A 15,149-nucleotide genomic window follows, 5' to 3' on the forward strand; every position below is an offset into this window, starting at 1 on the left:
TAAATGGCTGGGGAGCAGGGTGTGGCATCTTCCTGTTATAGCATGTATTCGCTTGCTTTGAACCCCCTAGCTCAGTTGGGAATGAAGCTGGCCTAGTTGTTTCCTTGACCTTTTCCCATCTGGGGGGAATCTTTTAGTCACTGATCTTAAGGGGGTTTGGTCTCAGGAGATGAATGTCTAGAGCCCTCAGTGAAAAATGAAGCTCAGAGTCCATTGCAAGGAGACACCTGCTCCCTGCCTTAGCTTCAGCAAGGACCTTGTCAGGATCCATGACCAGATGGGTTATTTACATCCTAAGTCCAGATTTCTCACTCTCCCTGGTGGGAGCAAAGGATCTGACAGAAAGAAAAAGCCCACTCTCACCTGACCCTTGCACTCAATCACTTCCTTGCTCTGCTTTCTGAAGTAAACTGACAAAAACCAAAAAACAGCAGTAGCTCATAAAGCTGACCCTTCAAGAGTGGGGAGAAATGTCTGAACCGCTACAACTTCACTTGATTTTCTTCTTCTTTTCTTTTTTATTTCTTTGCTGCAAGTTACTATGCCTTAACAGATACAATTGATCTCTTCAAGCACTGAGAGAAGACAATTAACAAATTAAAACCTGATTAACTGAGGACAGGGCTGAAAAATAAACAGGATGAGAAAGAGAAGGGGTGGGGGGGGGGGAAGGAGAGGGAAGGGGAGAAGAGGGAAAGGGAGAGAGTAGAGTGAAGAGTAAGAATTGGATGCTCGAAGTGGATGATTTCTAAGGACCCTTCCTGCTCTAGACCCGGGGACCTTATGAGCTGGTTTAGTTCATACATCTTTGTGTGGCCGGAAGGAACTGGGGATAAATAGTCACCTGGGTGAAGAATTCCTAAACTCCAAAGCCCTTTCCCACCTTTTAGGGACAGCTATAGAGTTAGATGGAAACTTCAAGGTGACGTAGCCCAATCTTTTCTTTTTATACATGAGAAAACTGAGACTCAGAGCAGTTGAGTGATGTGCTCAAAGTCACACAGGCACAAAGTGGCAGAGCAGTGAGTAGAACCCAGGGCCAAATCCCAAATCTAGGGTTCTTTCCACAAGATCACCTTCTTCTACCAAAATAAAATGTGTTTCCTACTTCTCCCTCTAAATAAAATAGTACACATACATTCTAATATCATCACTTACGAGATGTAACGTGGCTTCCTAGACAGTCATTCTATCCTATCCCATTTCAACTCCATCCAGGTCTAATATTATCCTGGACCTCTCAGAAATGTGTCACTTTTTCCCCAAGGTCCTCAGCATAGCCCACCCAATCTAGGCCAGCTTGTTGCTACCAACAAAAGGTACAGAGGATCCTCCAAGGAGGATACAGAAAGAGCACCGTAAGGGACATCATCATCACCATTATCATCATCATAAATCAGAACACAGGGCTGGAGCTAGAGGGAACCTTAAAGACCACTTAGTTCAATCTCTTTGTGGAAGATGAGGAAACTGAGGCCCAAAGAAGTCTTGCCCAAGGTGACTTGCCCTAAGGAGGAATGTGAACCCAAATCCAGACTCGAGGCTCAGTGCTCTATTGACGGTACCAAACTGTGCATCTCAGATGACAAAGGGAGGGAGCAGAACTCCCTGACTGCTTCTAAGCAACTTCTCCTCAAAAATGAATAGCAAGATTTGTCCAGTCATAGCAAAGTCTAATTTGGCTCTCTTTGGAACTCTCTATACACTATGTACCTCTGTTAAAGCTTCCTTCTCAGAAACATTCTAGAAACAGGAATCATACAGAAGAAGAAGAGATGGATTCGCTTTTCCTCAGGGTGGAAGAGGGGCTTCAGTCCCCAGACCTTCTCTGGGGGTCACAGCTGTTACTAGCCGAGTGACAGTGAGCAGAGGTGTGCAAAGAGTATGAGCCAGATGCCCAGAAAAACTGAGAGGATGCATTCCCACTGGCCCTAGGAAAATGGGCGATGGGAATGTGCCCCCCAGGGGGTTCTGCATGCCCATGATGATACCTCTCTGAGTTAGTTTCCTCCCATATAAGACAAGGCTGTGACTACCTCAAAGTATTTGTAAAGAAGGTATCAGTCACATAGGAGAGAGCTGTTGTTTTCCTCATGGATATGCTAAGCCTCAGTTCTTCAAATCATTATACAAGAAAAGACAGAAAGAGGTCAGAAGAGATTTTCCAAAAGTCAGGCTATTTAGCTACAATAGTAAAGGAATGCCAAATGAATTCCATCCCCAAGGTTAGGCCATAGAAAGTTTTTTGCTCTGTGTAGGAGCATGATGTTTGGCCCTGGATCAGGGGGGCTGATGGCAGCCCCTGGTTAACAGAACTCCACTTCATACCAAACCCGAAGATGAACCCTGAACCCACATGCTTCTCTAAAGGAAAAAAAGAAAAGTTTCCAACCTTCAAGTCATTTCCCCAACCTCTACATCCACACTTGCCATTTCCTTCCCCATCAGCCTTTCAAACAAACAGCACTGACACCAAAATGCAAAAAGGCCAAACTCCAACCTTCCCAACCATTGGCAGGGAATCATTTGTTTACATCAAAAAACTGCCTGAATTTCAGCCTGAAGTTCAGTGCTTAAGAGCATAGTAGGTGCTTAAGAATTTTTTTTTTACTGAAATGCAGAACTTTATCACAGATCTCCAGCAGATTTTTAAAGTCCATTTAAAACAGTCATACCCAGCACCACCTGAAACAGATGCCACGTAGAAAACAGTGGTTGAGAGGTAGCTAGGTGGAGCACTGGCCCTGGAGTCAGGAGGATCTGAGTTCAAATGTAGCCTCAGACACTTGACACACTTATTAGCTGTGTGACCTTGGGCACATCACTTAACCCCAATTGCCTTGCCTTCCCCCCTCCAAAAAGAGAAAACAGTGGTTGTTATTTGACCTCAGAAGCACTGGCAGTCAATGAAGTCTGTCTCCCATGTAGTCTAAAATGCTTTCCAGGACTCCATGCAAGGTGGAGTTGGATGCCATGGATGACTGCCCTACTGCTGACCCACAGCTGTAATCCTATTCTGTTAGGGCTGTATCACTGGGAGTTGCACACCAAGACCATCTTTTTTCTTTTCCCTTCCTCTACTGATACCCTTGCTGCCCTATGGTTATAGATTAAGCATCAAGCAATAAATATTTATTGCTCTAAAATTAAAAAAAAATACTGGCATTCAACAATTTCAAACCCTCTTCCTTCAGGCGGTGAGATCTCAGTTTCGAAGGTGAGATTTCCTCCTTTGAGGATACCCCAATTGTGTGAACACAAACACCAGTAAGCAAGAGGATGAGTCTCTTCATCGGATGAGGGGAGACCAGTGATTTGCAAGACTGCTTAACACCTGCTTAACAGTCACTCCTCCCCACCCCAAATTGCCTGGGGAACCTCTCACATTGAGGTGGCCACAGAGTCCTAAAGAAGCCAGAAATTCCCATGAAGACTTAAGCCCAGAGCATTAAAATGACTTGCCTAGAGTCATTTCAACTGAAGTGAACATGCGGAATCTCTCCACGTTTCCTATTCTGATGGGTCTAGCCACATACTCCCTTGATCACAACTTCTTACCTGATCTAACTCCTGTTCATAGTTTTCCATGAATCCTCCAAAGAGGATATAGCCATTGGTCTGAATGCCTTCCTCTGATCCTTTTTGTAACCTAAGGATAAGAGTGCAGTATTCCCGTCCATGGGACATGCTAACTGAGTACTTTAAGGCTCGGCTTGCCATCATTCTCTTTCCTGGCCTTCACTCCTCGATGTCTTTCCATTGGAATGTAATCTTCCTGAGAGCAGGGACTTGTTTCACTTTTGTATTTGGATCCCCAGAACTTAGCACAGCGTTTGACACATAAGTGCTTAATACATTCTTTTTACTTATTCATTCCATCTATGGCTATTCTTCCAAGAAGATATTCCATCTCCTGACTCTGAGTGTTTTGCTGACTGTCCCCTGGGATGATTTTCCTCCTCATCTCCACCTCCTGGCATGCCTTCAAATCCCAAATAAAATCCCACTTTCTACAGGAAGGCTTTCCCTCTCTCTCAATTCTAGTGCCTTTCCTCTCTTGATTATTTCCTATTTATCCTATATGTAATGTGTTTACATATAGCTGTCGGTATGTTGCCTCCCCCATTAGATTGGGAGCTCCTTGAGGGAAGGGACTGTCTTTTGCTTTTTTGTGTGTCCTTAGCAAGGTGCCTGGCACATAGTGGGTGCTTAATAAATGCTTTAATAAGCATTCCCTCCTCCCAAGTCCCCTTAAACTCCAACAGTCAATATTAACTATCACCCCTCATTCTTGCTATGTGACTCATCTACCTAGATTTCCAAACACGCCTGCCCTTGGTAATGTCATTCTGCTACTTCTCATACATGTCATCATTGGTAATATATTTATTTGCCTGTGCACACATCTTTCCACTGCTCTTTGGGTTATTTGTAACTTTAATTCCTATCATGATGTGTCATGATTTACAACTGAATGGTGCCATTGAGGAATACAGATCATAAAGAAATGGGCTTCTGCAGAAGTTAGCAGAGTGGGATCAAGTGGGTGTTCTTTTCTCAGCAGTGGGGAATTCTTTGTGGAGAAGAATCCAAACTCTCACCCAATCCCCCTGAGGACCAAATGGTCTACATCTCTAAGATATGTCCCAAATAAGGGCACAATTTATAGCCACAGCACCTAGAGGTGGTAATGGCCCTCACAGTGATCATGCTGCCATGACCTTGATTTCATCAGTGCTATTCAGTGCCCTATTCCAACCACTGGAGCGAATCTGTCACAGTTACCGCCAACATTCAAACTCAGGGCCTATGGATCATAGGCCTGTAAGGTGATTTTAATACTAGCAAAGTACAAACCCCAAAGCATCCAAGAATCACAGATTAGACCTAGATGTGATCTAGTCCAGGAGCTCTTAACCTTTATTGTGCCATGGACCTGCCTGGTAAAGTCTATAGACCTTTTCTCAGAATAAGGTTTTTAACTGCATAAAATAAAATTCATAGGATTACAAAGTAAACCAATTACACTGAAATATAACTAGAAAAAATTTTAAACTCATAGACTACAGGTAAAGAACTCCTGATCTAGTCTAGCACAATAACTTTCCAAATAGGAAGCTGTAATAGTAATTAAGGTGGGACTTTTTGCTGTTGACCTTTAATGATTCTGGCCTTTGTTTGAATGGGACAGATAAAGTGGGATGTTTTTGTATTTCTCAGCACTGAAACAATTTGGAGCCATTGATTTGTATCTGATGTGATATTGGGGTGGGGAACTTCTCCACTCCCAGCCTGGGTGAGGTCAGGGCCCTCCAGCCCTGAACAGGGTATACTAGTGCAGAGGTTAGCGGATGTCTGAGCCACAGCAGGAGTGGCGCGTGACTCTGGGCCAGCTGTACACCCAGATATTGATAAATACGAATTGTATTTGGTCTGTAATTCAGGGTGCTGGGTTTTTCCCCTGAACTGGGTGCATGTTATTTGTATGCTGGATTAAAGTAAGATTGTTAACCCCTTAAGTAAACAGATCAAAAGGACCTGTGTTGACAGCTTTCTGGGTGCTGGTTGTTGGTGGATCTTACACCCCCATGGAAAGTTGCTAGCTGGATTGTTGAAACAGAAGCCCAAGGAAATGACTTGCCCACAGTCACACAGTTAACTGGGACTCAAAACAAGGCTGAGTCTTTTGACTCTAAATCTAGTATTCTTAGCTTATGTCAGAGGCAGAAGAGCAAAGTGGAAAGACCACTGGATTTGGCATCAGGATATACTTGGATTTGAATCTTGCTTCTCACTCTTATTAGGTGACTGTGGGGGTCAACGCTCTTAACTGCTCTAAGCCTCAGTTTCTTCACCTGTAAGATAGTAATAGTTCTTATCTCCCAGGGCCACTGTGAGGAACACATGAGATGTTTGCCAAGAAATCTGCACTATATGTCAATGATTTAATGATTATTATGGTTGTGTCAAAGACCTTTTAAGTTTTAAAGTGGCACACAAATGTGAGTGGTAATTACTATTGTCCTTGTTATCACACAGGGTGGGACTTTTAAGATCTAAGAAGACGAATGTGGTGTTTTGGTGTGTTTTTTTCATGTGAATGGCAGGGCTGATATACATGTCATGCTGGCATATACAACCAGTTGTAACAACTCCCGCACTGCTACTGAAATCTGAAACGTTATCCACCTTTCACAAACATAAAGTCACAGACCGTGAAATCCTCCCATCTGGCAAGGAAGGCTGAGATAAAACCACTTCCACCACCAGTTCTAAAAATTATAATTCAACATCTGATTTGCATATTTGACTTATGTGAGTGAGAAGGGGGAGGGGGTATGTGTAAGAAAGACTGTTCCAAATGCTGTGTGACTGTAACCACAGGGGCTACTGATTTCCTAAAATGACAAAGAACAGGTAGGGGAGGAAATATTTTATGACAAGGAAACTTCAAGCATTGGTAGTTACACCTTTGCCATCAGTCTTTCCAGGATGCATTAACATCTTCTTCTCACTACCATGATTGCATTTTAATAAGTCATTAGAGCAGAGTGGATGCCGTTAAAAGACTAGAATGTCTCACTTAACGCCATTAAGACTGAGAGTGCAAATGAACTAACTGCAGTGAACAGCATCTGAGGCTCATTAGATTAATCAGCAGTGAGCCCCAACTATTCTTCATTAAGCAAATTAATGAACAAATATTCAGAGAAAAATCAGTAAACAACCAGGTAATGGAATTATGAGCAATATGTAAAAGGGGCGATGTATAACAAGAGAACTTCATATCAATTTACCCAACCCAATTATAGCTTGGAAGACACATTAAACAGGTATGGATGCAGTGCTTAGAAATCAATAGGGATGCACCTAGGTAACAGCTGATGTTTATATGTTTCTGAGCTGCCACATGCTCTATATACATTACCTCACAGGTCTGAGAGATAGGCAGCATCAATTTTGTTTTTTAGCATCAATATTTTTAAACCCACTTTGCAGATTAACAAACTGAGGTTCAGAGGTAAAGTGACAGGTAGAGTAATAAATACAACTTTTCACATTTAGGTGACACTTTTAGTTGACCCTGTGAGATCACCTTAGTATTTTAGAAGCTGGTACTTAAGAACAGCATAAAGAAAAATAGGAAGGTTATATTCCCGTTGTACTCTGCCCCTCATTAGACCTGATCTGCAGTATTATGTTCAGCTCTGAGCACTACAGTTTAAGAAGAACAATGATAAGATGGGGCATGCCCAGAAGAGGGCAAATAGGATGGTGAATGGTGTGTGTCATGGGAGGATCAGTTGTAAGAACTGGGCATGTTTAGCCTGGAAGACTCAGGACTTGAAAGCTACTTCCAAGCTTTTAGAAGAGCCCTCAAGAGGAGGAGTAGATTACACATGTTTTGTTTGGATCCACTGGACAGAACTAATGGCAAAAGGAGAGGATAGACAGAAAGAGGCAAACGTATGCTTGATAGCAGAAAAACCTTTCTAGCTATTAGAACTGTCTAGAAGTGGAATGGTCTGCCTTGAGAGGCAGAGAGGGGTTTCCCACCTCTCTGAAGGTCTCCAAGCAGAAGATGGATCACTACTTGTCAGGTATGTATGTTATGGTGGGGATGCTTTTCATGTACAGGTTGGACCAGATGGACACTAAGGTCCTTGCAAGGCTCAGATTAGCTGATCCTGTACCCCTAAAGTCCTGAAAGAACCAGAAGATCCTCAAGAATTGGCTGTAGAAGCTTTACAGATGACTCAAGGAAACCAATGAATATGAATCCTAGAGCACAGGAAGGGACACAAGTTTTTCAACCTGTATCCATCCACCTGGAGGAGCTCATAGGCCCACCACATTATGCCTGACCTTTGTGAACTTTGGGGGCCAAGATACATGCTCTCAGCTCATTTGCCTGTAAATGTAAATTTTCTGTGCCCCAAGTAGATAGTTTTAACTCTGACTCAGGACAACACTAATAGCTAGATTTAACAGCTTAAAAGATTCTTGCATTTAGTTAAATATTCTAATGAATAATAAATAGATTTCAATCGCTTTACCAGGGTGTGTTTTGCTATTAACTGTAATGACAGAAATGCTCTAAACAGACTTTCCTCTTTAGAACACAATTCCACTCAAATGAAACCCTAGGCAACTGACCATTAATGACTAAAGTACTTATTCTGGATGTTACACTTAGCACTAAGCTTGACAACCACATAAGAGAATAAAGCACAAGGACTTCACAAGAATACAAAGCATGTTGTCTTGGAAATCTAATTTGAATTTTTAAAATACACCGAAATTAAAAATCTGACAGGAAAGTTGGTTTTCACATTGTTAGCTCCTTATAGTTTTTGCCAATACCTTTTACTCATATAACCATGCCTTCACGAAAGCTTGGGGTTCTTTTCATGAGGGACAATCCTATGACCTGTATATGTAAGGGGATGTTACTCCTGATTGGCTGAAAAATAAACGGGTATGATGTTACATACCTGAGTAAGGCGGTGTGTTGGGCACACTCTTTGAGAGGACGAGTCAAGGCAGAGACAGGGCAAGGACTTCTGAATGTTGGAATGGAGGCTCTGAGCTGCAGACCTATAGGAGAGCCAGCCTCCCATTCTGTCCCTGACTTCCAGTGAGAGGGGGCTACCTTCAGTGAGATCATTTTCTCTCTCCTGGTTTTATCTACTCAAGTGTTCTTTGGTATAGTCTTTTAAGGTGCAGAACTTCTCTGGTTTCTACTTCTGTCTTTGATAAGGAGGTTCACTAGCTATTCATGAGGATCTTTTGTGTAACCAGCATTTATTGGGAAGGGGTTGAGCTAGGAAGTACAAAGTAAGGCTGCCCTCCCACCTCAGGACAAATCAGAAAGAGTGGCTCTTAAAAGTTCTGTGCCCAGACTCATATTCCTAGCCAAGGGATACTGAGGAATGGTAGATAGATATGTCTAGACTGATATCTTTCTTGGAGATAGATAAGATCACCTAATCCTGGATCCTGCCTGCCCCTCTTCCCAGCTAGACTATAGATGGTACCAGCTTCACCCCACCACCCAACTCCTATTCTCTCCTCAATGGTGGGCTAAATCCCAGGTCATGTTATATGTGTGTGTGTGTGTGTGTATATATATATATATATATATATATATATATATATATATATGTATATATGTATATATGCATGTAGGTGGTACAATGGATAGTAGAGTCACTTTAAATCTGGCCTCAGACACTCACTAGCTGTGTGACCCCGGGCAAGCCACTTAACCCTGTTTGCCTTAGTTTCCTCATCTGTATAATGAACTGGAGAAGGAAATGGCAAACCACTCCAGTATCTTTGCCAAGAAAACCCCAAAAGGGACCACAAAGAGTCACACACTACTGAAAAATGACTAAAACACACACACACACACACATATACACAAACATATATCCTACATATGCCCAATGCCACATCTTTAATATTTGCAAAAAGAACATGTATCACTGTTTACCTTTTTATAAGTATTTGAAGGCCTACAAAAGATATTCTTCATGGCAAACCTGAGGTAAGCAGTGTACTATATTACCCATTTTTATAAATGAGCCATCTGAGGTTCAGAAAGTTTGAGGGACTTCCTGAGGGGTCACACTGTTAACAGGTGTCAGAGTCAAGATTTGTCTCATGTCACCACAACAGAATTGTGAAGCAGAAGGGGCATTCAGCAAGTTCAAAACCCCCATTTATGAATGAAGAAACTGAGGACCAGAGGAGCTCCTTCATTTCTCTTTATCCAAGGTAGTAAGCAGCAGAGTTAGGAATTGAACCCAGATCCTTTGCCAGAATGCAGTGCTCTTTCCACGGCACCAAGCACCTGGGTTCACAAGACATAGAAAAGAGCAAAGAGAAATGTCACAGCTACTTGGCTTAATGAATCTCTCTCTTCAGCTTTCCAGAGAGTCTGAACCAAATCTCTTTTTGACCAAGTCTTAAAAGACTGCCCTGGAAAAAGTATACCCATAATCCATCAACATCCCACTGCAGTAGATACCAAATGGCTCTCTGTTGCTTCACCCATCAGCATGCTAGTACCAGATCCCACTTTTTTTGCATGTTCTTTCTGTACAACCCAGGTGGAAATAAACCTCCTTTGTGATGCTAAATGGCTCTCTCTTTCCTAAGAGCCAAAGCTCCAGAAAGGAAGCACTATGCTAGAGTAGAGAGAGCCTTGGGCTGGGAGTCAGAAGCTCTAGCTCCTTTCTAGTCCTGGTACTGCCAGAGATTCTGAACAATCTGGGGAAAGGCATACCCTTTCTCTGCATCTTGGTTTTCATATCTCTTAAATGAGGGGAAAAGATAAGAGGATTTCCAAGGTTCCTTCTAAAATCTTCAGACTGAGAATTCTATCCTCAGGTTTTGTTTTGTTTTTACTTTCTTTAAGGATTTAGATACATTTAGAGCTGAACAAGACCAACATGGCCATTTTAGAGAAGAATAAACTGAGACTTTGTAACCTGCCCAAAGTCACAAACGTAGTAAGTCACAGAGTCCCAATGTAAACCCAGGTCCTCTGACTTCAAATCCAGGGTTCTTGCCACTATACCATGGCTGCCTCCTTGGGGGCTCTTATAACATCCATATATTGATAATTTTACTGTTGTTCTAAATAATCGTAATACAGAAGCAGGATGTTACAGTGGATAATTTGCCTCGGAATCAGAAGGGTCTGGGTTCAAATCCCACCTTTGATGCATTCTGGCTATGTGACTAGGGATAAGTCATTTAAATGCTCAGTGTCCAAGGAAATACTGTACTATGACCACATCATACTATGTATTTCAAAGCAGGTACATATCTACATTGGCAGAGGAAGTTTCTTCGCTAGGATCTCCTAATAAAACTGAAAGGGCAGGCTTAGTCTCAAAAAATCCTGCAATAATAATCACAAGATTTGGAGCTGGAAGAGACCTTAGAGGTACCATGTTCCAACCCCTTCATTTCACAGATGCCTAGAAGTGGAGTGACTCAGTAAGTGGCAGAGGCACAATTCAAACTCATTCCAGTCTCACCCTACTGCCATCTATCCTCCAGCTGCCCAAGGGATCTTCCCAAAGTGGAGATCTGACCACTTAACTCTCTTTACTCAAACTCCAATCACTCCCTATAATACTCTATAAGGCCCTTCTTACCTTTCTAGTTTTCTTACACTTTACTCCCTTTGAGGGATTTTACCACCCAGCAACACTGGCCTTCTTACTATTTCTTCCATGCAACATTCCATCTCCTGACTCTGCCTGGCACATAGTAATCACTTAATAAATGCTTGTTAACTAACTTACTGACTAATAAAGGCAGCATACTTGAGTTAGATGAATATCCACTATATGGAGAGCAATTTCTACCAAAGACACAGTCTATGACTTTGCTAGTAATGGGTAGATAGAAGTCATTTCTCTTCCACTACAATATGTCATGCCAGTTTGCCTAAACATCTGAAAAAACACAGCAAATAGTGGAAAGAAGCTATAGCCTCTAGCCACTATAAGCACTCAGTGTTCTACCTTAATCCCTAACTTCTGACCAGGATTAAAAATTAATTCTAACTCTCTCAGGGCATGAGGGAAGTGTCACCACAAGGATTTCTCAAAAGGCTGTAGTACTGAAATTAACCATTCCATTCCTATCAACTGGTAAAAGTAATGACCCTGAACTAGACGTATAGCACAGACCTACACCCTTCCCCATCAGCCGGATCAAAGGCAAACATGTTAACCCTTCCTACCCATCCTTCTCTCCCCATCACACACTAACCAAACCCCTTGAAATTGAGAAATGAGTCCAGAAACAGGCCAATAAGGCAAGTGAAAAATGATTTATGAATCATCAGGGAAAGGGGAAAAAAACTCAAATCAATATTTTATTACAAAACCCTGATTACTGACACACTAAACATTCAGACGATAATTCAAACTCTGACAGCTCAGGTCTCTTTACCAGAGAGACTGTGGGAGCTCAGGAAGTGTCCTGGGCATGCCTTACTAGATCTGAAATATAATACCCCTAATGTGACCCCTCGGAAAAATATAGGGGAAGACAGCCAAGGAAGAAAAACTTCCAGAACCAACATTTCTGATTCTTTCCATCCTAGGCAAAGTCAGTATTGAGCTTTTGAGGGTGAGTTATTGATAGGAGACTCAAATACACCAAGTGCGAATTGCCTGAAAACTCTTTGTCAGGGCACCCAATGTAGGACATCGATGGATGCTTCCAATATGTGCAGAGTTTTCTTAAAATTATTTTTGTTTGTTTAACTTGAACAAGCTGGAGCTCCCTGGAAAGAGCAGCAGCTCTAAAGTCAGAACAGCCTGGGTTCAAGCCCTGCTTCTGATACTTATCTGTGTGATGTTGGACAAGTAACAATGCCCCACCCCAGGCCTCAGTTTCCTCATCTGTTATGGAAGTTGGACTAAATAACCTCTGAGATCTGTTCTGACTTGTTGATCTATAATCCTAGTTGGGGAGATACAAAGTTTAAATTCCTCACTGTCTGGTGAAGGGATGAGACAGAAACAAATGTTACTATAAAACACAAGACAATGTGAAGTAAAAACTGTGGAGAGTTTTATGAATTCTCTGAGTTTACCTCTGGGTTGGGGCCGTGCTAATCTTGTCAGCACAGTTCCAGTTATAGCATATAAAAGTATGCTGTGTAAAGAGTAGCCTTCCCTACCATCTGTTTCAATCAATAGGTCCCATCAATCAATCCAAGAGCATTCATTACAAACTTTCTTTGTTTCAGTTATTATGGGAGGCATGGGGAATTTTTTAAAAAATTAAATACTGTAATCCATGCCCTCAAGAAGCTTACATTCTATTGGGGAAGACAACACGTATGCATAAGTAAATACAACTCAGCATTTAAGCATCCCATAAAGCACTCCTACCCTATCTGGACTGATGTATTCCATGGTCCGAATGAATCAAATGGATGAGCAATGGAGCCCAATCAACTAATAATTAACCATGAGTCAGCAAAGGCTAGCACTGTCCCCATCCAGGGCCTCTTGGAAAGCACCAACTCTATGAAGAGCTTCTGCATCTGTGACCCAGTAATAACTTTCAGCCCAGAACTCTCTGCATTATCCATCTCCAACTCCTCCAGCCTCAGGGAGGTGAGGGGGAGAGGGAGGAGGTCTGCCACAGTGAAGTGAACAAGAACAGAGAGTAGTAACAAGCTCAGCAGAGACCCACTATCTCTACAGTCTGGACAATGAATCAATACCTCACTGCCTGGCCAGTATGAAAGAGCTGGATGTAACATTCCCAGACAGTCCATGCCAACAAGGCCACCCCTCTCCACAGGGAAAGAACTACTCAAGTCCAGAAATCGGAAAGCACACAAGTTTTAGTCATTGTCATTTTTCCAACATCTAACATTGGATGGCAGGCAGAGAAAGGTACAAATAATACAAAGTCAGAGATAATCCCCAAAATGTGATTTAGGGGGAAGGTTGTTTTCATACTTACACTCAAACGCAGGGATGACATAATTTGAAAAGTTCCCATAGGTCAGTCTATCAATCAATAGGCACTTATTAAGTGCCTACTATCTGTGCCAGGCACTGGGCTAAGTGCTGGGGATACAAAAACAAAGGATGGTTCAGCTGTCAGAGAGACTACAGTCCAATTTCAAATGAATTAGTGAAGCTACACAGGAAAGAGATGACTGAGTGCACTCCCTGAGGGCAAAGACCATCTTTTTAATTGACTTCCTTTCAGGGTCTTCCTTGCACAGGAGTTAACATATGATTCTATGATCTTAATGCACATAGTAGGTGTTCAACAGTTACTGAAGTGAAGAAGAACTGGAAAACACTGATACATACACACAGAGAGAGAGACACACAATCCAGAATAATGCATAGCATCATCCTAAGAGCAACCAACTCCATCACCACTGCCTTCTGGGTTAAAATCTTCCTAAGGCAGGGAGAGAATTAAGTACTTTGATCAAAGAAGCAAAATAGATGAGAATTCCATAAGCTTTTTCAAGAGTTGACTGCCTACAGAAAGCAGAAGCATGAAATATTCTACTGGAGGAGGTGAATAATCTGAAGTAAGGACCTCAAGGGACAATTGATACTCCCCTTAATGACATCTTTTAGTGACTACATATGTTAATACTGAAATCAATAGTTTGGGAGGTGTTTCCTCTTTTCTCTTCCATCATCAAGCAGGTGGGCTGCTATTTATAGCTTTTCAAATATCTCAGAGAACTTTCCCTATGGGAAATGAATATCAATAATGCCTACCCATAGGGACTCACCTGAGCTCTCCCCCAAACCCCTCCAAATAATGACTCTAAAATTCTAGAGTGGCAGAATCCATAAAATGATGGAGCAAAACAATTTTCTAGCCCAAGACAACTTAGAAGATCATCAGGAAAGGTCAGGTGCACCAGGGTAAGAGAGAAGCATAGTCCAGCATATGGTAGTTTCCACACATCTTGGCACACAGTTGGTAAGGGGATTGGACAGTGGGTCAGAAGGAGATTTACAGGGATCCCTTTGCTGGCACCAGGGGCAGGACTCTATTGCATTGCCTATACTTGGATGTGGGTTGCAGTCCTGGGTCTTAGTCCCAGTGCAAGGAGGAGCACTAGCACAGCAGAACTTGTAGCTGCAAAGAAGCAGAGAACCTGATCACGGTTGCAAGGTTTAAAAGAGTGTATGTGGTTACTCACAAATCAGTGCACAGGACAGGAGAGCAATAAACACACCTCTCCCTAGATCAGCCTACCTTGGAAGAGCCAAAAACTTACAGGTTCCCAGAATTACCTCTGAAAATAGCTACACAAAAAACCTGAAGCTTGGGACAGTGGATGCAGAGCCCCACTTTGGCACAGAGTTAAAAGTCAAGAAATAGGCTGGAAAATGAACAAACAACAGAAAAAGATTTTGGCCATAGAAAATTACTATGGTGATGAGAAGATCAAAACACAGACTCAGAAGAAGACAACAGAGTCAAAATTCCTGCATTCAAAGCCTTAAAATATGAATTGGTCTCAGGACATGGAGGAGCTCAAAAAGGATATTAGAAATCAAGTAGGAGAGACAGAGGAAAAATTAGAAAGAAAAATAAGAGTGATACAAGAAAATCAAGAAAAA

At 42.1% G+C, this 15,149-nt stretch overlaps 1 protein-coding gene across 1 annotated transcript in view; it reads right to left on the reverse strand.

The window, feature by feature from the left end:
* VAV2 (vav guanine nucleotide exchange factor 2) overlaps positions 1–15,149 on the reverse strand; it is a gene marked incomplete in the record, with an annotated part of 409,366 nt that overhangs the window by 296,156 nt on the left and 98,061 nt on the right.

The sequence above is a fragment of the Trichosurus vulpecula genome, chromosome 3 (assembly GCF_011100635.1).
Source record: "Trichosurus vulpecula isolate mTriVul1 chromosome 3, mTriVul1.pri, whole genome shotgun sequence".
NCBI lineage: Eukaryota > Metazoa > Chordata > Mammalia > Diprotodontia > Phalangeridae > Trichosurus > Trichosurus vulpecula.